The 22,135-nt window shown below is 36.9% G+C and overlaps 1 long non-coding RNA gene across 1 annotated transcript in view; it reads right to left on the minus strand.

The window, feature by feature from the left end:
* The window catches only part of LOC102005678, a 68,869-nt gene extending 53,465 nt beyond the window's left edge, over positions 1-15,404 (minus strand). Inside the window, exon 1 of the long non-coding RNA XR_263077.1 lies at positions 15,346-15,404. This is a non-coding gene — a long non-coding RNA (uncharacterized LOC102005678). The remainder of the gene's footprint in view (positions 1-15,345) is intronic.
* Between the last annotated feature and the right edge of the window lie 6,731 nt (positions 15,405-22,135).

Consider the following 22,135-nt stretch of genomic DNA (forward strand, 5'->3'; position numbering starts at 1 on the left):
GAACTAGAAGGTATGAAACAGATACAAACAGATATCCAGGAAATTAAAAATTCCACTGAAAGCTTGCAAAATCAACTGAATGAAGCTGAAGATAGGCTTTCAGACCTCAAAGACAGCATTGCCATTAGTGAATGTGAAAGGAGGGATCTCTTAGAAACAACAAGGAACCAAGAAATAACAATTGAACAACTGCAAGACAAGGCAAAGTAAAACAGTGTCAGTGTAATAGGTATTAATGAAACAGCAGATGTCAACAGAAATGACATAAAAAGACTATTTTAAGAAATAATAGCAGAAAAATTCCCAGGCATGGAAAAAGAATAGGGCATCTAGATAAGTGAAGCATATAAAACTCCAGTTAATCATTACCAAAATAAATCTACACCCAGACATGCAGTGATCAGGATCCTGGAAACTCAACAAAAGCTCAGAATATTAAAAGCTGTTGGAGAAAAGAAACAGATCACCTATAAAAGTAAGCCTATCAGAATCACGGGAGACTTCTCAACACAAACCATCAAGGCAAGCAGAGCTTGGAGTGACGTATTTCAGGTACTAAAAGAAAACAACTTCCAACACAGATTTATGTACCCTGCGAAACTATCCTTCAAATTTAATGGAGAAACAAAATATTTTCATGATAAAGAACAAGTGCAGAAATTCATGAGCACAAAGCCAATTCTATACAGAGTACTAAAAGGTATTCTAGAAAAAGATAAAACAGACGGCAACTTCAAGAACAAAAACACCAAGCAACCACCAAACAGAGCAAGCAATTAAACAGAGGTAAAAAGGAGGATCCAGCAGCAGGAAAATAACATGACAAAGATAAGCCAGTACATATCAGTTATAACCATCAATGTAAATGGTCTCAATGCACCAACCAAAAGAAGCTGACTAGCACTCAAGTGGATCAGGAAACAAAATCCAACTATCGGCAGTATACAAGAAACACATTTAACTCAAAAGGAAATTCATAGACTGAAAACTAAAGGATGGAAAACAATCCTCCACCAACAGGAACCCAGAAAAAAGTGGGTGTAGCTGTTTGCAGACAATGTGAACTTCAAACAAAGAAAAATCAAAAGAGATAAAGAAGATCACTACGCACTTGTGAGGGGAAAGCTTCAAGAGGAAGAAATAAAAATCGTAAACATTTATATACCAAATGTAGGAGCACCCACCTATAGAAGACAAATTTTAACAGACATAAAAAATGAAATAAGTAGCAACACAATCATAAAAGGGGACTTTAACACACCATTGTCACAAAGATAGATCAACTAGACAAAACATTGGGAAAGAAATAACAGAATTTAACCAAACCTGTGAACATATGGACTTGGTAGACCTTTACAGAGTATTCCACACAAGAGCATCAGAACACACATTCTTCTCAGCTGCGCATGGGATGTTCTCTAAAATAGACCATATATTAGTGCATAGAACATGTTTATGTAAATGCAAAAGAATTGGAATTATCCCATCTATACTGTCAGACCATAGTGCAATGAAATTGGAAATTAATGACAAAAGAAAACACAAAAACTCCATAGACAGTTCGAAATTAAATAACATCCTCCTGAACACCCAATGGGTCACAGATGACATCAAAGTAGAGATTAAACACTATTTACAATCAAACAAAAATGGAGATACAACCTACAGGAACCTGTGGGATGCAATGAAAGCAGTCCTCAGAGGGAAATTTGTAACGATGAACTCCCACCTCAGGAAAACAGAACAAGCACAAGTATACAATCTTATGTTGCACCTCAAGTTCCTAGAAAAAGTAGAGCAAGTCAAACCCAGAGCCCAAAGAAGGCAGGAAATTATAAAGCTCAGAGCAGAAATTAATGCAATGGAGACAAAAAAAAATACAAAGAATTAATGAATCAAAGAGTTAGTTCTTTGAAGAATAAATAAAATAGATAAACCCCTAGCCAACCTTATTTAAAAAAGAAAGAAAAAACTGAAATACACTCAATAAGGAAGGAAAGCATTGGAATTGCTACAGCTCCTGAAGAAAGTCAGAAGATCATCCATACCTACTTTGAAATCTTTACTCTCAGAGTAAAAACATAGAGGAAATGGACAAATTTCTAGATAAATATGAAGTACCAAAACTGAATGAACAAGATATAAAAATCCTGAATAACTCCATGTCAGGCAGTGAAATTGATAATATAATTAAAAACTTGCAAATGAAGAAAAGCCCAGGTCTGGGTGGATTCACAGCTGAATTTGACAAGCAATTTAGGCAAGATTTAACACCAATTCTTCTCAAACTCTTTAATAAAATTGAAAGGGAAGGAATTCTTCCCAACTCATTCCTGGAGGCAAGTATTATCCAGATACCAAAACCAGAAAAGGACCCAACCAAGAAAGAGAACTACAGGCCAATTTCCCTAATGAATATACCTGTAAAAATTCTCAATAAAATACTAGCAAACAAAATACCACAAGTCATCAAGAAGATTATACACCACAACCAAATGGGGCTCATACCAGGAATGCAAGGATGGTTCAATATATGCAAATCAATCAATGTAATACAGCATGTCAATAGAGCCAAGGACAAAAATCACATGATCATCTCCATCGATACAGAAAAAGCTTTTGACAAACTCCAACACTCATTCATCATGAAAACCCTACAGAAAATAGGAATAGATGGCCTTTACCTCAAGCTGATCAAAGCCATCTATGATAAATCAACAACTAACATCATACTAAATGGTCAAAAATTGAAAGCTTTCACTTTAAAATCAGGAACAAGTCAAGGATATCCACTATCACCACTCCTATTCAATATAGTTCTGGAAATATTAGGTAGAGCAATTAGACAAGAGAGAGAAACAAAAGGAATAAGGATAGGAAAGGAAGAAGTGAAATTATCATTATTCACAGATGACATGATACTCTACATAGAAGACTCCAAAAACTCCACCAAAAGGCTCATGGACTTAATAACCAAATTCAGTAGCATAGCTGGATACAAAGTGAACTCTCCAAAATCAATAGTATTCCTGTACACAAGTAACAAACAGACTGAGAGAGAAATTAGGGAAACCACACCTTTCACAATAGTATCTAAAACGATGAAGTACTTAGGAATCAATCTAACAAAAGAAGTAAAAGATCTGTACAGTGAAAATTATAGTACTCTGAAAAAAGAAATCAAAGAGGATATCAGAAAATGGAAAGATATTCCTTGCTCATGGATAGGAAGAACCAACATTGTGAAAATGGCCATACTCTCAACATTGCTGTACAGATTCAATGCAATCCCAATTAAAATACCATTATTATACCTCATAGATCTAGAGAAAACATTCCTAAAGTTCATCTGGAATCAGAAGAGGCCTAGAAAAGCAAAAGCAATCTTGGAAAACAAAGAAAAGGCAGGAGGAATCACAATTCCTTACTTAAAATTATATTACAAAGCTACTGTGATAAAATCAGCAGGTTACAGGCACAAAAACAGACCTGAAGATCAATGGAACAGACTAGAAGATGCAGATACAACTATAAATACATTCAGTCACCTTATCTTTGATAAAGGGGCCAAATATGTTCAATGGATGGAAGATAGCCTTTCAATAAATTATGCTGGTAAAACTGGCTTTCCACATGCTGAATACTAAAACTAGACCCATGTCTTTCACCAGGTACTAAATGAAAGTTAAAATGGATCAAAGATCTAAATATTAAAACAGAAACACTAAATGTATAGGAAGAGAAAGTAGGTAAAAATCTTGATAACATTGGGGTAGGCAGAGAGCGCATTAACAAATACCAAACTGTGCAGGAAATAATTCAAAGAATCAGCAACTAGGATCTCCTCTTATTGAAAAGTTTTTGCACATCTAAAAAAATCACTAACAGAGTAAAAAGAAAATCCACTAATTGGGAAAGAATTTTAGCCAACTGTTCCTCAAATTACTTCTATCTAGGACATATAAAGAATTAAAAAAAAATCAGGCCCCCCAAATTCAAGGACCCAATCCAAAAATGGGCATCTGAGATGAATACACACTTCTCTAATGAAGACATACTAATGGCTAATAAATACATGAAAAAATGTTCAACATCAGTTGTCATTCAAGAAATGAAATTAAAACAATACTGAGATTCCATCTCACCCCAGAAAGGATGGCTATCATTAAGAAATCAACTAATAACAAATGCTAGAGAGGCTGTGGGGAGAAAGGAACCCTACTCCACTGCTGGTGGAAGTGTAGATTAGTGAAACCACTGTGGAAATCAATTTGGAGATTCCTCATAAAAATAGGATTCAAAGTCCCATTTCACCCAGCTATTCCCCTGTGGGTATTTTCCCAAAAGAATTAAAGACATCATACCAAATGATATATGTGCACCCTTTTTTGTAGCAGCAAAATTTATTATAGCTAAATCTTGGAAACAACCCAGATGCTCATGCACAGAGGAATGGATAAAAAAGATGTAGTGTTTTTATACAATGGAGTATTACTCAGCTATTAAAAAAGATAAGCTCGAGGCTTTTGTAGATAAATGGATGCAACCAGAGACCATACTCATAAGTGAAATAAATTGGACCCAGATGGGTAAACATCATATTGTCCCCTTAATGTAGGAGCCTGAAAGACTAGATAAAACTCAAAACATACAATAGATGATAGGAAAGGGAAAGAAATTGCTCAAAGGAAGGAATGACTGGGATGAGGGAAAAAGAAAAAAGAAAGAAGGAATGCAAAATATAAATATAGATAAGAATAGCTGCAATAATGGTATTGCTGATATCTGATGGTGTATTGAAATGAACAGTTAATGATTACAATTTGTTGTGTTCTGATTGACTTTGCATGCTTGTGTCTGGTCCTCTGAGCAACAGATTTGAAGGTAATAATATGCAATGGAATTACAATAGTGAACTCCTACCATCTTGTCTAGTGAAACACTGTATTATCTCAACTGTTTTATCAAAAAAATTATTCTCTTATTCCCTTTAATGGTTTGAGCAATCTTTCACTCTTAGCTCTGGTAATCTGAGCAATGTAATTGAGGATAGTGATATGTAATGTAACAACCAATATTAATTCATATTATTTTGTCCTGAGACTGTATCACTCTGAATGTTCTTGCTTTGTTTATGTTTATGATACTGGTATGCTGCTGCTGTTCTATTTTTTGTTTATTTGTTTCTCATTTACTACTCTCTTCAAAATAAAATAAAATAAATTATCCCTTTTGCTAATCAATTGAATAATAAAGGCAAAACACAGTGCAGAAAGTAAGGTCAAATCATGAGAATCAAACCATACTTTTCAGATTGTACTTCATCCCACAATTTCCACTGTAGGATCAAAGCCCAAAACACTGTGCACTGCATGAGAACAGCATTCTGAAAAGGAAAGAAGGTAGACTGGATTTCCTGGAGCTCAGCTACATCCTGCTTAGAGTTCCCATTCTTTTACATCAGAGTGTATAAGACTAAGACCTGCATCCTTCCACAGCCTACCTCATAGAACTCCATCAATAGCATATCTTTAATAAATATTTGTTGAATAAAAGAATAAACAATAAACAAAAACAGTGATGACATAATTTCTCCCAGGGGTGATGGGAAAATCTGAAAACAAATTCTGGTGAGGCTGTGCACCAGTGTGAATATAATGAAGGACAATGAATTGTACACTTAAAAGAATTATTTTTCACTACTAGGGATTGAATCCAGGCCTTTGCCTATACCAAGCAAGTGTTCCACCACTAAGTTACAAGCACAATTCAAAAGTGATTAAAATGACAAATTTCAGATTTCATGTCAACAAATTTTATGTGATATATACATTAATTATCACATCAAAAGTGAATAAGCAAATTAGTATATGAATAAAAACAAGTATCACTGAGATGAAGAGACAGATGGACACACACAAATGAACCAATGAACAAATGATTGCAGTTCCCTTGTGTTTCCAAGGATTATGTAATTTCCATAGAATGCCAAATGCATGCCTCAGTCTCACACAGCAGAGGACTCTGACATGCTAAAAGGAAAAGAATAAACTACATTGTTTTATTTCGCTGAACAGCTGTTGATGGTGAGCTATAAAATTTGTCCTAATGTAATGGCCATTGTGGAGAAGCTCTGACATGTTGCAAAACATACTAGTGCCAAATAGCTGTGACTCTCTCACAGCTAAGCTGTCCTGTCACACAACACTACTGAAGCGTTGGGAGGATTACCCAATTTACTTCCAAATTGGTAATTTTGGTGGCTGGAACATGTACAGTGAAAAAAGGAAAGCTGATTGAATAATATTCCCTCTTGAGGAAAAGAATTTTCCCAATAAAGACACAAAAGACAACAATATATACTCTAAAGTTGAAAATAAATCACAATGTGTTTATATAATTAAAAGAGAGATAAGACAATTTAAATTCATCTTATAGTCTCATTTCACTCTTTGGAGATTAAGTGGGAAAGTAGCTGTTGCAGAGCATGTTTGCTATCTTATATTTATGTTCAAAACCCAGGTCACCAGGAACAGATGAAGGGGTGCTCAGATTTTCATGAAAAGGTCAAAAAGTAAAGGGTCAATATTTCTCCTAGGAAACAATAACAAATGAATATTGAGCCTTGGAGTGAGTTTGACCCGTAACCTTCTTCTTGGAGAGTTTTCCGCAGACATGAAGCCTAGGAGAGGCAATAGACATAAGGGATGAACATGGCACCAAATCATATGAGTTCAGATGCAGGCTGGAGCCACTTTCCAGGGTTACTCAAGCCATACAGATTTCCTGAGAATCACTTTTACTTTTGTTTTGTAAGGTGACTGGAAAAGTAATCCCAATATTTTAGAAATTAAGTACAATAAATTGAATATAATACTTAATGCATACTAGATGCATTAAATAGCCTGTGAACAATAAAGAAACGAGATATAGCAATTATTTTCGACTATTGACTGAGAAGTTCACTTCAAATATATAGCTATTCTTTATTTATATGAAGGGAGAGGGTGCAGTGAACTTAAAATTATTCTTAGTTCTGTCGTTTAAAAAAAAAATCTCTTCCTTTAGTTACAGTTCAGAATTCAAAGTGAATTTAATTTGGTGAACTTGGAAGTTGACTAAAGTGTTATTGTACCAATAAGAAGGACTTTAGTGCTTTTACATAGAAACTGAAATGTCCTCAATACAAACTAGAAGCCTATTCCAGGAGGATCTACATTTCTGCTCTGTGTTCTGCCCTTCAGTGTAAATCCCAAGTAATTTAAAAATTATTAGCATGGAGTCCTAAGTGCCATTGATGGTTCTGGTGTTAGTTTTCTTGTTACCAGACAAAATAGACAACACTCACAAATTAAAGGATGAGAGGCTTAATTTAACTCTGGGATTCAAAGGGTTCAGTCCATAGTTGGCTTGTTCCGAGGCAGAAGCATCATGGCAGAAGGTGTGACAGAATGAGGGTGCTAGTCCGTAGTGCCTGGGAAACTGAGCAGGGGAACAGTGTCAGAGAGCAAGAGGCCAGGGAAGAGGTAGAAGCCCCAAGGCCACAGTGCTATCGATCAGCTGGACACACCCAGAACAGTGGTCCACCAATCACCCGGGCAGCTGCCAAGCTGATTGAGCTGACAGTTAAGCTGAACTCTCACAGTACTATTCAACTAGAATCGTGTCCTTTTCATTGGGGCCTCTGCAGTGGAGTTAATAGTGAAAGAGAAAAGCCTTCAGAGCCCACAGAAACTGAAGAGGTAAAGAAAATAGTGAGGTGACCACATTATCACTTATGCAATCCCACAATATCAGAGTAACCTTGATTCTTCTCTTTTACACCAACCCATGAAACTCATGTCTCCACAAATTCTTTTGGAGATTACCTCTGGGTGCCACTGGTATCTACCCAGTTTTCTCACATGCCCACTAATTATATCTAAATCTAATTTGTTTATCACCTGGACTATATGAGCAGATCCTAACTGATCTGTGGCCTCTTGCTTTGATCCTTTCTAAATCATTTTACAACCTGTTGCATCCTAGAAAAATCTTCTGTTTCTCATTTTCTTTGAGGTATCATCAAAGTCTTCCAATGAAAGTCCACATGAGAAGCCACCATTCTGGGCCTCTAGTGCCTCTCTAGTCATCCCTAACAAACGCCATTTTCATAGATAGTTCCAGCTATTGCAGATATTTGTCTGTTCCTCAAAGTTATTATCAGCTGACCTGACACCTGGTCTTCACATCATTGCTCTTTCCTGGCTAGAATACTTTTTGTCTTTTCTCTTTCCCCTCCCCCTCACTGGTGTTTATGAGTTAATCTAGATATCACAACTGGTAAGAGACTATTCTTTTCTCTAGATCATCCTTTCTCCACTTGTAAAGTACATGACATAATCCTGTATGTCTTTACATCAACAGTGTTATTCAGTCTCCTTTGATAATATTTTATTGCCATGATCTATTCAACTGCCTATCTCCATCAGTTAAACTGTGAGCCATGTGAATGCAGAGGTTCTGATATTCTGCTTCCTCATAGGCTCTCCAACATGGAGCTTAAAGCATAAGTACAACATCTGTGCATCCTTGTGCAAATAAATTGACAACAGAACAGTCTTGCACATAGTGCTTACTATTTCTTAACCTTGAAAACCTCGCTGAACTTCTTTGAACCTTATTATTTCCAACAGAAAAATAAATAAATAAATTTCCAACAGAAAAAAATTTTCTACTCTCCATTGCTTGATGGAGAGGGTTCTGTGCAGACGGGTATGGGAAACATGAAAAGTGACATGATTTTGACAACCTGGCATTGATGGTTGATTTCCATCCTCCTGTGAGATATAGCAACTTCAGTTTGAGAAAAAAAAAAATAGGACAGGGACTCTAAATTCTTTGCACCATAGTTTAAAAAAATGGCTAGCTAACTGATTTCTTTAAAAAAATTCTTTGAATTCAACTTTGATTTCTGTCAGTGCTAGTAGATTTCACCTTCCAAGAAGAACCATTTGTTTTTGAAAACAAGTTGTACTCTGTGTTGTGCTGTTACTTAACTCACCAGCACCATCTGCTCTGCTGTTATGCCCAATTTGAATCTGGAAGAAAACGATTCTGCCTGTGAATCCTAAGGAAAATAATGGGCTCCAAGAAAATGCAAGAAGATGAAGGATACCTATGGTCAGTTGATCCAGTGATTTTTATCTCAGTTCCTGTTTTGTCCAGTCAGCTTGAGGATGTGAGTTGGCTTGGAGCCAAGGTGAGTCAATTTCTCATACCCTGGGCCCTGTGCTGGCTGTCCTGGCATGCAGTTGTAGGACAGCATGAAACAGAGATGACGACTGTGTTTGGCTGTTCGAAGAATCCTCTGGATTTCAGTGAAAAGGCAATGTGTCTCATATCAGAAGTATTGGAACTTGGCAGATGGAAAATTTGGTACTTCATTTTCCTCTGGGTATTTATAATTGCCCAGAAATTCACCTCTAGAATTTGTATCGTTTTTGTGCAGAGAGAGAGAGATGAAGGAATGAATGAATTGAAAGTGTACTATGTAAGTCAACTTTGTCTATTTGTGCAGATGATCTAAAAAGGAAGAAGCAGATAACCAGTGAGAGAGAATACCTACACGATATTTTAAACTAATGAGAGAAGTTGTCTTACAAATATTCCCAAGCCAGACTAATTGAAGCATTGTTCACTCGTTTCCCAAAAAAGGATTTATTTCCTGGAAACTAACAATGCAATAAAAGCTGACCCTCCATTTCCTAAATAATAACAAATTTGAACTTCAGCATCTGTGTCACTGGGGTAAATTATGCCAAACAGCCAAAAGAGTCGTAACCAGCACACATAGAGGCTGTTTTCAGTCCATCAAAGCTGTTCTTCTGAAATAACTGGTGCTCTTAGCTAGCAGCTTGCCTTCTGCTCACGTACTGGTTGTTCTGCATTCTCAGACCAGATTCCTCCCTCTCTCTCACTCCTGCTGGGTTCAGAAAGAGATATCTTTCCACAGAGATTCCTAGGGAAGTCAATGCCTCTGCCAGGCTAATTCTCATGCTTAATGAAGATATGTCTTGAGCAGAAAAATGAGTTGTGTTCTCTATTGTAAATCTTAAAGTAGAATAATCTGATTGATCCTGCACTAGTAATGACTGTGAGAAATAACCTAGGCCAACACAGACTACACTAGATAGTAGAGTTTGAGTCAAGAGTCTGGTCTAGCAAAAGTCCATTGTGAGAACCTGGGAGGAAATCTTTACCCATTAGGGATATGTTTTCTTGAATAGTGATGAATAGCTCAATTAGATCTTCCTTTTGGACGTCACTGTACATGAGGTGGGGCATACATGAGGAGCAAGTGGGTCACCAGACCACCAGATTAAATGATTTGATTTGGGGCTATTTTATCGATGGTAATGTCACCAGCATTTTCCTATTTCCCCCAAGATACTGGGTATTGGTCTAGAGCTGAAACACCTACAAAGGTCTGAGAGACATGCAAATAGGCATATTCTCCACTGGAAAAGACTTCTCATGATTCTTAAGGATGGTTTATGCTTCTTTGATAGTAAAATCTTCTGTTATCAATTTATAAACTACTTTTTCTCCTAAACAACTAAAATTTAGCAATACTTTCCAACTTTTCTCAGTTGTTCTAAATATTACATAGGAAGAATAATGTTAACAATAGCATTACTTATGGTCACCTATGTCCTATGTGGCTGTTGATACTCAATGGAAATTATCTTTAATTCATTCAGAACTCTTAAGTTACCTCCAGTTCCTCTTATGTACAAGTTAGTGGTTTACAGGTGATTATTTTCAATCAAGAAACTGTGTCACCTTTGCTTTGTTCTAGGTGATGAGGGTTTGTCTTGAGAATATACATAAGCATGGAAAAGCATCAAATATCTCCTAATAGTTGAAGAAGCAGAAATATTTATAGTTCTCTAATCACTGAGGCAAAAACCCAACACATACAGTGTAAGAAGAAGAGGTCTAATTTTATTCATAGTTTCAAGGCATTCAAACCCAGTTCAGGTATCTCCAAGGCAGAAATGTCACGGTGGAAAGGCATGGCAAAAGAAAGCTGCTTACCTCATTGTAGGAAGGAAGCAGAGGGAAACCATCAGTGGATTAGTTAACCAATCTGCTGATGAGTATAGAATCCCCACAGCTCAATTACCTCCGAGTCCCCAGCTCTGCATACATGAGACCTTTGCAGGTGTTTTACCTCTAGAGCAATAACCATTATCTTGGGGGAAATAGGAAAACACTGATAACATTATCATGGATACAGTACACTGATAACATTATCATGGATACAGTAGCCCTAAATCAAATCATTTAATCTGATGTTTTGGTGACCCAGTTGCTCCTCATCTATGCCCCACCCTCATGTTCAATGACATCCAAAAAGATCTAATTGAGCTATTCATCACCTTTCAAGAAAACATATCCCTAATGGGTAAAGATTTCCTCCCAGGTTTTCACAATGGACTTTTGCTAGACCAGACTCTTGACTCGAACTCTACTTTCTAGTGTAGTCTATATTGGTCTAGGTTATTTAATCCCTATAGAATAAGCCACAGTGACTTATCATTGAGGACACTTCAGCTAATGTTTTGTTTGCTTATTTTCTGGAAAGGTTCTTGAAGATGTATTGCAGCCTGTTAAAGTTGAAACAGAGCCACATTTGAATCTAAATCCATTGTTTTCCTAGTTTTCTTTTACCAACATGGTTTTTGTCTCCTTGATTTTGCAATGGTTTTTCATTGAAATATTTATAGCCCTGTTTCTTATTCTTAATTCACTGAAAATTGGTTGCAGTCTTTTTTCATCATAAGGTGGTGGGACAGAAATGGCAATAAAGAGAAAGTAGAAAATATACAAGAAATGGAGAACTAAAGTGTGTCTTAAAGGGAAAAATATTTCTAGACCCTAGATATCATCTACTTTCCTATTGGTAAAAGGAAAGAGAGAGACACTGAGAAAAACACTCACACAGAGAGAGGAAAAAGACCAGTATTATACATTTGAGGGATAATGATCAATCAGTCTCATTGTGGAGGAGACAAAGTCTACTCTTATAGAAATGCTCTTTTCTTTTGCTTTTGGAATAAGAGCTGACTGGATAGTCAACAGTTAGTAAAAAATGAAAATCATAAAACTTGATGCATATCTCTTAAATAATTAAGTTTAACTTAATGTTACTCAAATACATATTTGTTTCTTAATAGCTTAACCAGAGTTAAGCTCATTCATGTTGTTTCTATTAATTAAAGTGTTGTGTTGCCTTAATTTTTCTAAGTTTTAAAAATTTTATTTTTCTGTTTTTGCAGTGCTGGAGATCAAACTCAGAACCTCACACATGCTGGGCAATTTTTCTACTACTGAGCTATGTGATGCATTTCTTCCAGAAATATTATACACCATCGATGAGTTTTGTTCAGCTAAAATGAAAGTCAAACTGGAAAGGTTTTGTTTGTTTTGTTTTGTGTTATTGGATTGGGAACTGAGCTCAGAGCCCCTTTTTATAAATTCTTAGTTTGAACAGAGTCTCACTAACTCATTGTTATTGTTTAGGTCTAGAATATTCCCACCAAAGCTCATGTATTCAGAGGTAAGGCATCTTAAAGATAGTGGTGGCACTATACTCATCAGTGGATTAATCCACTGAAGAGTTCAGAGCTGAACACTATGTTAGAAAGTGGGGTCTGTCTGGAAGAGTTGGGTCACTGGAAGAATGACCTAGAAGAGGATGTCCCTCGCTAACTGTTCCCTTCACTCTTCTTGCCTCCTGGCTGCCGTGTTAGGAGCTGCTGTCTTTTTCCTAATCCCTTCCCCCATGCTGTTTCTGCCTTTGACTCAGCCAATCACGGACTGTAAACATGAGCCAAAACTAAGCCTCTCCTCCTTTAATGTGTGAGTGTTCAGTATACTGCCCTAGTGACGGGACAGTAAATAAGACAGTAAGTTTTTCCTCCTGCCTCAGACTCCCAGAGTGCTGCGGTTATAGGCATACATCACCATGATTGGTACTTGAAAATTCTTGAAAAATAAGTTGATCTTTCACCATACCTTCTCCATCCTATGAAATGATTTCACCCAATTCTAAACTGATTACACCATTCAGTTCCTTCTGCAAGCAAAGAGTACACATTGAAACTTTCTGAAACATTCTGCTTAGTTTTGTTGGCAGCACAGAATAAATAATCCTCTTTCTATATTCATCCTTCTTTGTGTTATATAATATTTATTTCAAATACATAATTACTATAACAAGTACAGCTATTATAAACAGGTTGGGAGCAGACACAACTGAGTCTTCATAAGGATGCAATTCAACTGGAGCAGGGGAAACATGTGAATACACAACAAAGAGAAGCCTGTTGCTGTGTAGGTGGGGAAGGCAATGGCACCAGTCAGTAATCTACAGAAAGAATGTAGAGCTTCAATTAACTCATCAATTCAGCCGCCTGGAAACTGGATAAAGAGCTTCGAATATAGTTGACTTTGTGTGTTCTAAAGAGCTATTCTACGTTTTCCAAGAATAAGCAACAAGAACACATATTGTGTAGCTGAGAAAATCCAACTAGAAATAAGCTCATACACCACTCCTCCTTCAGTGAACCCGTGAATATTTACAAGGTCAACTTGGTGGCAGGCACAAGAAAATCAACTTGCTATCTTTATAAATGAATTATAAAATTATTAAAATATTTTAAATTATATAAGTTTATATGACTCCATAGCAAAACATCTGCCTGCATTTCAGATATTCCCCTGGAATTCTTGGGGATTGTGTGGGGAATATAACATACTCTTCAACTCAATGATCACTTGCTTTTAAGTGGAAAAACCAAAGCAGGCCAAAACCTTAGGAAGGAACACATACACACACACACACACACACACACACACACACCACACACACACACACACACACACACACACACACACACATGTTTTTTAGGGGCACTGGGCTGTGTTATTTCAAGAAATCTAAATAATAAAGTTCTAAGCCTCAACGTAAAAGTTAAATTCTAAGCTTTTCGCCCTCTTGTGTATATACTATGTGTAATTTCTTTTTATTGAGTGTAGGCAAGTCCTACGCTATGATTGCTACATTATTTAAGACCATCATAGCAAATGAAGAGAAATTCTCCTACTGACTTCAAAGAAGTAGACCATCATGTTGCAAGAAAGAAATACAGCTAGAGCATGAGGATGGCTGCTAGAAGCTAAAGGTAGCCTGTAGGCAACAGGAAATTAATGTGTTGGATACTTGAAGGTAATTCCAACCCCACTACTCTACACTGGGTGAGGTGGTTACATTAATGAGGTAATCTTAGGTTCAAATACTCATGTTTTAATGAACTCACAAAAACATTTTGTTAGTCATAGGGAAAACCAAGAAGCATTTAAAAACCTACTACTACCTCCTAGAAATAAGTACAGTATTGGTAGTGCACATTGGCAATACCAGTTTACCAAACATGAAGCCATGATTCCAAAGCTTTGTTAATGGAACAGATATTTGATTACATACATATACATAACAGAAAATACTGATTTCTGAATCAATGCCAGTCTTGAGTATCTGGGATTCAATTACAATTTCTAGGATCTTAATAACACAGACTCACTCTGAAGTTTTGCTAGACTCCAATATCCTTAAAACATTTTTGATGAGTTAAGTGTAAATGAATAAAAACCATATGTATAAAGATTTCTTGAAATACATGTTGGTTTCAAAATTAAGTGAAAAGGGACCTGGCAAACATTTGATTTGGGATCTGCCAAAACCAAAGTATTTGAAAGAAAAAACTCAAGAAATTTGGAGAATCCCAAAGTCTGCTAAGGTTTTTCTCTCCTTTAAGGAACAAATGAGGAGAGAGGGAAAAAATGACAAAGTAGTAAGTGAAGCAACTCAGCTTCTCCAGGACAAAGTGTGTAGAATCCAGAAAACAACAATTCAGAGAAAAGCCAAAGTGAGTGGAAGGTACACAGGAACTAAGAGAGAACTGACAGAGGAGAAAAAAAGAAGCAAAAGTGATACAGAAGACATAATTCACCAATGCCAACCAGGGACCAAGCACAGCCACAGAAAGCAGCTGTGTAGCTTAGCGCAGGAAAATAGTGAAGTCAACAGCTTTTCTGCTCACAGAGAAATGAGATCTGATCTAGACATGGAGAATTTCACGCATTCAGAGGCAGCAGTGAGAACAGGAGCTACTGTTAGCCAAGCGATCCCCAGAGTCAATGATTGGTGAGTGACTGTGGAGTGACACCCCAGAATACAGCAGAGCAGAGCAGAAAGGGGCAGGTGGGGGTTGCCATTTTATATAGGAAAGAACTCACTGCTTGAGCTTCAGTTGGGAACAGTCCATAATGGCTCTACTGGCAGCTTCCCAGTGAAAGAGGGAAGGGCTGACCAATCAAAACAGACTTCCGGTAGTTAGCCCACTGAGGGGGAATTTCACTGAGAGATCGGGGCGGGGACACCCAAGATTCCTCTCTCCTGAGGAAGTGGCTGTGGTGGCAGCTGTGGCAGCAGTGGTGAATTCTTCCTACCATTCCTACCTCTAGACCCAACACTGCTCTGGGCACAGACTGCCCTTCCAGTCTGAACAAAGACGCACACTTCCTGGAGTTTTGCTTTTAACATGAACCTGAGGAAAGGAGCCATGAATCCAGAGCAATTGAATTTTTTGTTTTTGTTGTTTTTTCTATTCTTTACTTGACTGTTTTTTCTATTCTTTATTTGACTGTATTGTTCTCTCACGTTTCAATTTTCATTTAACTTTTTAAAAATTTTTTCTTTTATTTTTCTCCTTCTATATATTACTCCCTGCACGTTTATCTCATTATTTAATACTATTTCATTTTAAGAACCTATCTGTGTATCTGTACTTTCCCTGTACTTCATTGTGTGTTTGGTTTTCTGTTTTATTTTGTTTTTGTCCTCCCAATACAGTTCTTAGAAGGTAAAGAAACTCTCTTTATTCATTTATAACCCCCTTACTTTTACCCATATCTCCTTGTCTGACCTCTTTCCCCTGAGTTTTTCTCATTCTCAATGTTACTTTTCTACATTCTTTCCCTTTTAAGTTGACTGCTTTAAACCATTTCTCTAATATTTACATCAAATACAGAACATTTCCCCATGCCCATGTCTCACTACGAATTTTGTACATTGTATTCCCTGTTATCCCTTTCTAAATATATAACAACATATCCTTAACATCAATAGGACCCTTTACCCCTCTCCTATTTCCCTCTTCACATATTAGAGGGCAGAGGAAATAGAGAAGAATTTTTTTTTTGTTTTGTTTTTTCTTTCTAGTTCTATTCCTCTTCTCTTCTCTCCTTTGGCATTACACAAACCCATGGACTTTGCATTGTTGATTCTATAAAACTACTGTTGAATGCTGTTTTTTACCAGTAGGAGAGACACATCCAATAAATTTGGTGCACAGTAACTGTGGGTTAAGGCTTGGGTTGTTATAATGTTTACACTACAGCTATGGATTTCTTCTCTAGAATGAAGAAGGACCCTAAAGAAGGTCTGTGGCATGTAATTTCTCAACTAACCCTGATAGATTTCACTGCAACTGCTTGTTAAAACTGTATTTAAACTGATTCCACAGGAATAATCCTGACTCAGAGGTCAACTGAGGGCCAGTGGACTAATTTGATGAAACCGCCATTATACCCAGGGACAGCAAGTGTTCTTAACCTAAGATCATAGACTCTATAAAACTCTGCAAGAACCTCTGCCACGTGGCAGAAAGAGGCCTGAGTCTGAATTAACCCCAGTTTTGCAGCTGAGTGACCATAGGAGTAATTGGGGTATGATCATATAGAATCTCTGGCAAAGAGGTGACTTGCAAATCACATGTGCAGTGGCTCATTGGAATATCTAATTGGGGTTCCCAATGGACATTTTACTGGCTTAAGTTTTTTTATGTTGTGTTTCCTGAGTTATTTGCTAATGCATTTACCTACATAGGTGCAAAAATCCTCAACAAGATTTTTAGCAAGTAGATTGCAGAATATTAGTAAAAATAGGATACACCATGATCAAGTAGGTTTCCTCCCAGAGATTCAAGGATGGTTCAACATATAGTAAGTCTATAAATGTAGCACATCACATAAACAGGAGCAAGATCAAAATTACATGATCATATCAATAGATGCAGAAAAGGATTTTGATAAAATCCAACATCACTTCGTGATAAAAACCCTGAAGGAAACAGTTATAGAAGGGCCATACCTGAATATGATAAAAGAAATCTATCACAAGCCAATTGTAGGCATCATACTAAATGTGAAACCAAATAAAGCATTCTCCCAAAGGTACAAGACAAGACAAATATGTCTAGCATCACTTCTGCTCTTCACCATAGTTCTTGAAACATTAGCCAGAACAACTAGGCAAGATAAAGATTTGAAAGGAGTATGTAGAAGAAAGGAAGAACTCAGATTATCCTTATTTGCTGTTGACACAATGCTCTATATGGAAGACCCAAATAACTAAACCAAGAAATTCTTGAAATTCGTAACTGATTTCAGCAAATTAGCAGGATACAAGATCAACACACAAAAATCATTATTATTTTATACCAACAATTAATAGGGTTAAAGGGAAATTATGAAAACAATACCATTCACAGTCACTTCAAGAAAAATAAAATATTTAGGAATTAACAAAACCAAAGAAATGAAAGACCTCTATGAAGAAAACTACAGTACTGTGAGGGAGTCATCAGAAAATGAAAAGATGTCTCTTTTGCTTGGATACGCAGAACCCATACTGTCAAAATGGCCATACTTCCAAAACTGTCATACAGTTTCAGTGTACTACCAATTAAAATACCAATGGTATGCTTTATAGATCTAGAGAGAAAATCCTAAAGTTCATATGGAACCAGAGGAGACCCTGAATACCAAAAGTAATCTTGCACAGTAAGAGCAAAGTAATTGACATAGAATACGACTCCAAGCTGTGCTACAAAACAATAGTGATTAAAAAAAAAATGGAATGATACTGGAACAACAAAAAGAAATGACATGGATCATTGGAAGAAAATTTAGGCTACAGAAACCTCCCCAGACATATGCAACTATTTAATCTTTGACAAAAACTCCAAAGCATATGTTGGAAGAAAGATAGCCTACACTGTTGGTGGAAATGCAAATAAGTACAACCATTATGGAAATCAGTGTGGAGATTTCTCAAAGCACTAAAATTAGAAATTTTATATAACCCATTATCTCCAGGCTAGATGTCTTCCCCAAGGAGTTTAAGTAATCACACTACAGAAATACTTGTTTATCAGTGTTTATGACACCATAATTATAATAGCTAAATCCTGGGAGTGGCCTGTGTACCCATGAACAGATGACTGGATAAACTGATATCTATACATGATGGAATACTACGTGGCTATGAATGATGACCAGTACGAGGCATTTCTATGAAAATATACCTGGAAAACATAATGTTGAGTGAAATAAATCAGACACACAACTTTGAATACTATATGATATCTTTCATTTGAATAAGGCAAAGTACAAATAAAAGGAAAAAAGATGGATAGAAATGTACAAGGGGACATATTTCACACCATAAAAAAATGGTCCAAGGAAATGAGGAGAGGGGGAAGGAGGAGGGAAAGGGGAGATGAGAGAAACAAAGATGTGCCATGCACAAAACCCTGATAACCCCAATCAATGTAAACATAAGCCATAACACGTGCTAAGACAAATAGTATCAACAGGTGTGAAAAAGGTGATTGGGGAACCAGAGGCCAGAGTGGGGAGGTGAGAGAAGGGGTTAAGGGATTTAAAAAAAAAAAAACTGTAATATGTTTGTGGAACCACTCCCCAAGAAGATTATAAACTGCATGAATTACAAATAGGTACTAATGAAATAAACAGAAAAATTACAAATTCAGCTGAAAAAACTCTATAAATGGTTAAGCATGGACATTCTTGCTAAAACATTAAATATTTATAAATAACTTGCTGTTTTTACATGCACAATGACACATACACAGATATATACACAGGTACACCGTACCATTACATTTGGGCTTAGGCCATGTTCAGATTTCACTGGATATCAGCAACAGCTGGGCTTTCTAGGCATTAGCAATACAAACAATATATGAAGATACTCAGGTTCTTGCCACACAGAGCAAAACTTTTGCTGGAGAGGAAATATTCAACACTGGCAAATCTTATTACCTACTATTTGTAAAACTCTTCATTGGTATCCCATTACCCACCCCAATCACACTGAAGCCCTTTATTTTCTATGCTTTCAGTGAGCTTCTTGGTATCCCTATCTTTTAAATTTTGATTTCTCAATTCCACTGTATGTGTCCTGGGGCTCCATCAACCCTACATTAATTCCCATCACACTGCTTATGAACAGTATTTCCACCTTTTGCATTCATGCTAACACTCTCTTCCTGGTCCTTTCTCTCTAGAATTCCTCTCCATTACCTCCTGCAAATGTCCTGGTCATTCAAAATCCAAACTCCAAAGACATCTGCTCACGAGCTCTTTCATTACCTACAGGGATTGAAAAAAGCATAGTTTGAGCATTTTTCAAAAATTCTTCCACATCTCTATACTGCCTGCAATCAGTTAAAATATCTTAGCATTATGAGTACAAGGATATTGCCAGAGAAATCTCAACAATCAGACCTTCTCTCTTACCAGTTCCTACTATTTTGATAAATGGATTTGAACAACCATGTAAAAATCAAATGCAATATTAATTTCTTCACTATCTATCTGGATTGCTAAAATAACATGGCTTGTTCTACTTGGCCATCTGCATTTTTAAAATATTAAAATAGGTAGCAAAGCTGAAATAGAGAAAGAAGCCCAAAAGTAAAGAACTCAGATACTCAGAATGCTAAGGACATATCATGAAAAATGAACTGCATAGAACTGAATTCTTTTTGCCACATCTTGCTGCAATAATCCTGACATCTGATTAATGAGGTATAGTGACTGAGACAGTAAAAATCGTGACTTGTGTGTTTGCTCCAGTGCTTATAAGTATGAAAATCACTCCTCCTTGACATGCAAAGTTCAACAAATAATTAGGCTTTCCCTGGCCAATCCAAGCCCACTATGCCAAAGAGCTCCCTGCTTTCATAGTTTTCTCCCTTCCTGCTCCCCCCACAGATATTCTGACCCAAACATACACTTGTGTACTATTGGATATATTACATTTGTTCATACCTCTATCCTCTGAAGCTGTTTCTCACTTTTTTTGAAAGATCTTTTAGTCAACCTGCTACAACTTTTCATACCTTAAACACTCAGCTCGAAAATTTTCTTTAGTACACATTTCTTGAGCCTACAGCCAGAGTTGTATTTTTTCTCATTTGCTTCCTCAGTAGCTTGACCATAGTATTGGATACTGTATAACATACTGGCTTCTGTTTTCAAGCTAACATTTTTCTCATCCAGAGGAGTATGCCCTTATTGAGAATAGAGCTATGTCTTATTTTATTCACCTCTTTTACCTGAGGTTGATATATACAATTAACAACCATACAACCAATAATCAATAAGTAATTTTTATTTAAGTATCATGTATCTGTATTTTGTGTCCTGTGTTCTCTGATCAGGGCTGCACTGACAGTTAAGTAGAGCTGACTCATCAGGAGAATAACCTTATGCAGAATGACAGACAGGAGCAGGAAAACTGGACCAGATAGAGAATGTGAGAGTAAAGTATACTCCTTCCTTTAAGAAACTTACAATCTAGACTGACTATTAATTTTAACAGGCAAAGCTAATGGTAGATAATCAAAACACAGTACTGGGTACATTTGTTCAAGTAATAAAGGGCCCAGAAGTCATCGGTTAATATGTTCTAGCTACTGTATACTAAAAGCTTTAATCATCAGTCAGTTCCGGCTACAACTTTCCCTTCTCTGGTCCGCTGCAGATTCACTTCCTGCTGTGGGAGGACAACATGATTGATTCATTCCCTATTTTTGCATGTCCTTTTCTGAAAACTCAAATTGCTGACCCTCTGGGATTGGAAAAAGGCCAGGAGAAACAGAATAAGCACAAGGGTTCACACATGATTAATGTTGACGTGAACTGGTGTCACACTCCCTGGACCTGGTTGCTGTTTACAGCTGACTCTTTTACTAGGGTTTAATGCATTCCTAGGTGTATTTCCTCAATTAGGTTCTCCTCTACCTGCAGCTTCCTGGAGGACAATGAAACCCTTAGCTCACCCAGTCACACACTTTCTCTGTGGACTGAGGACCCATTTTTCTCTAGACCATCTCTAACATTTTTGTCACAGACAGTGGCAGTGGAGTAGGGCATAATAATAAAGCTTCACAGTTCTAACACTGACATTTGACCTGCTTTAAATATTAGGCTCACTGCATTTGTGATCTTGGACATGTTACTAAATATTTCCATGATTAACAATATTCATCTATTAAAAGTGGGAATAATTATTTATCGGCAACAGGGTAGTGGTAAAGACTAAGATCACATATGCTAACTAAACACTAAGCATTCAGGAGTTATCTACTATTCAGTAGTTTTGTGGATGTACTATTCCTAATTGAAATAATCATTTCTATCTGAAAATAGAAAACATCTAGATAAAGAGAGCCTTCTCCTTGTGATGGTACAAATGACCAGCATTGTGTACTTTCACTTGTCTTAGTTACTTTTCTCTCATTGCTGAGACAAAATACACAACCCAAAATTAAAAAAAGAAGGTTTACTTAGCTCAGAGTTTGTGAAGATTTCAGTCTGTACTCAGCTGGCTCCAAGGCAGAGTGGCACATGGCAGAGGGCAACAGCTCATGGCAGTGGAAGACAGCAAAAATGACTAGAGCAAAAGGGAGGAGCAGCAACAGGCAGCCTCTTTCTCTCCCTCACACCCATGAATCAATCACAAACTCTAGAAGCCTGCCCCTTGACTGCATGGGCTTTGGGGGGACAACCAGACACAAACCATAACATACTGTTTAGTTCACTTCTTCAAGTTTCAACTTAAGTTAGAAATTGAGTTACACTTTGTGTTGCCTCTTCAGTCATTTTTTACCCAGCGGTTCTTAGAATGCTCATTCTTCACAGAGCCAGAATACAC

The sequence above is a fragment of the Chinchilla lanigera genome, unplaced genomic scaffold (assembly GCF_000276665.1).
Source record: "Chinchilla lanigera isolate Chin_1 unplaced genomic scaffold, ChiLan1.0 scaffold00060, whole genome shotgun sequence".
NCBI lineage: Eukaryota > Metazoa > Chordata > Mammalia > Rodentia > Chinchillidae > Chinchilla > Chinchilla lanigera.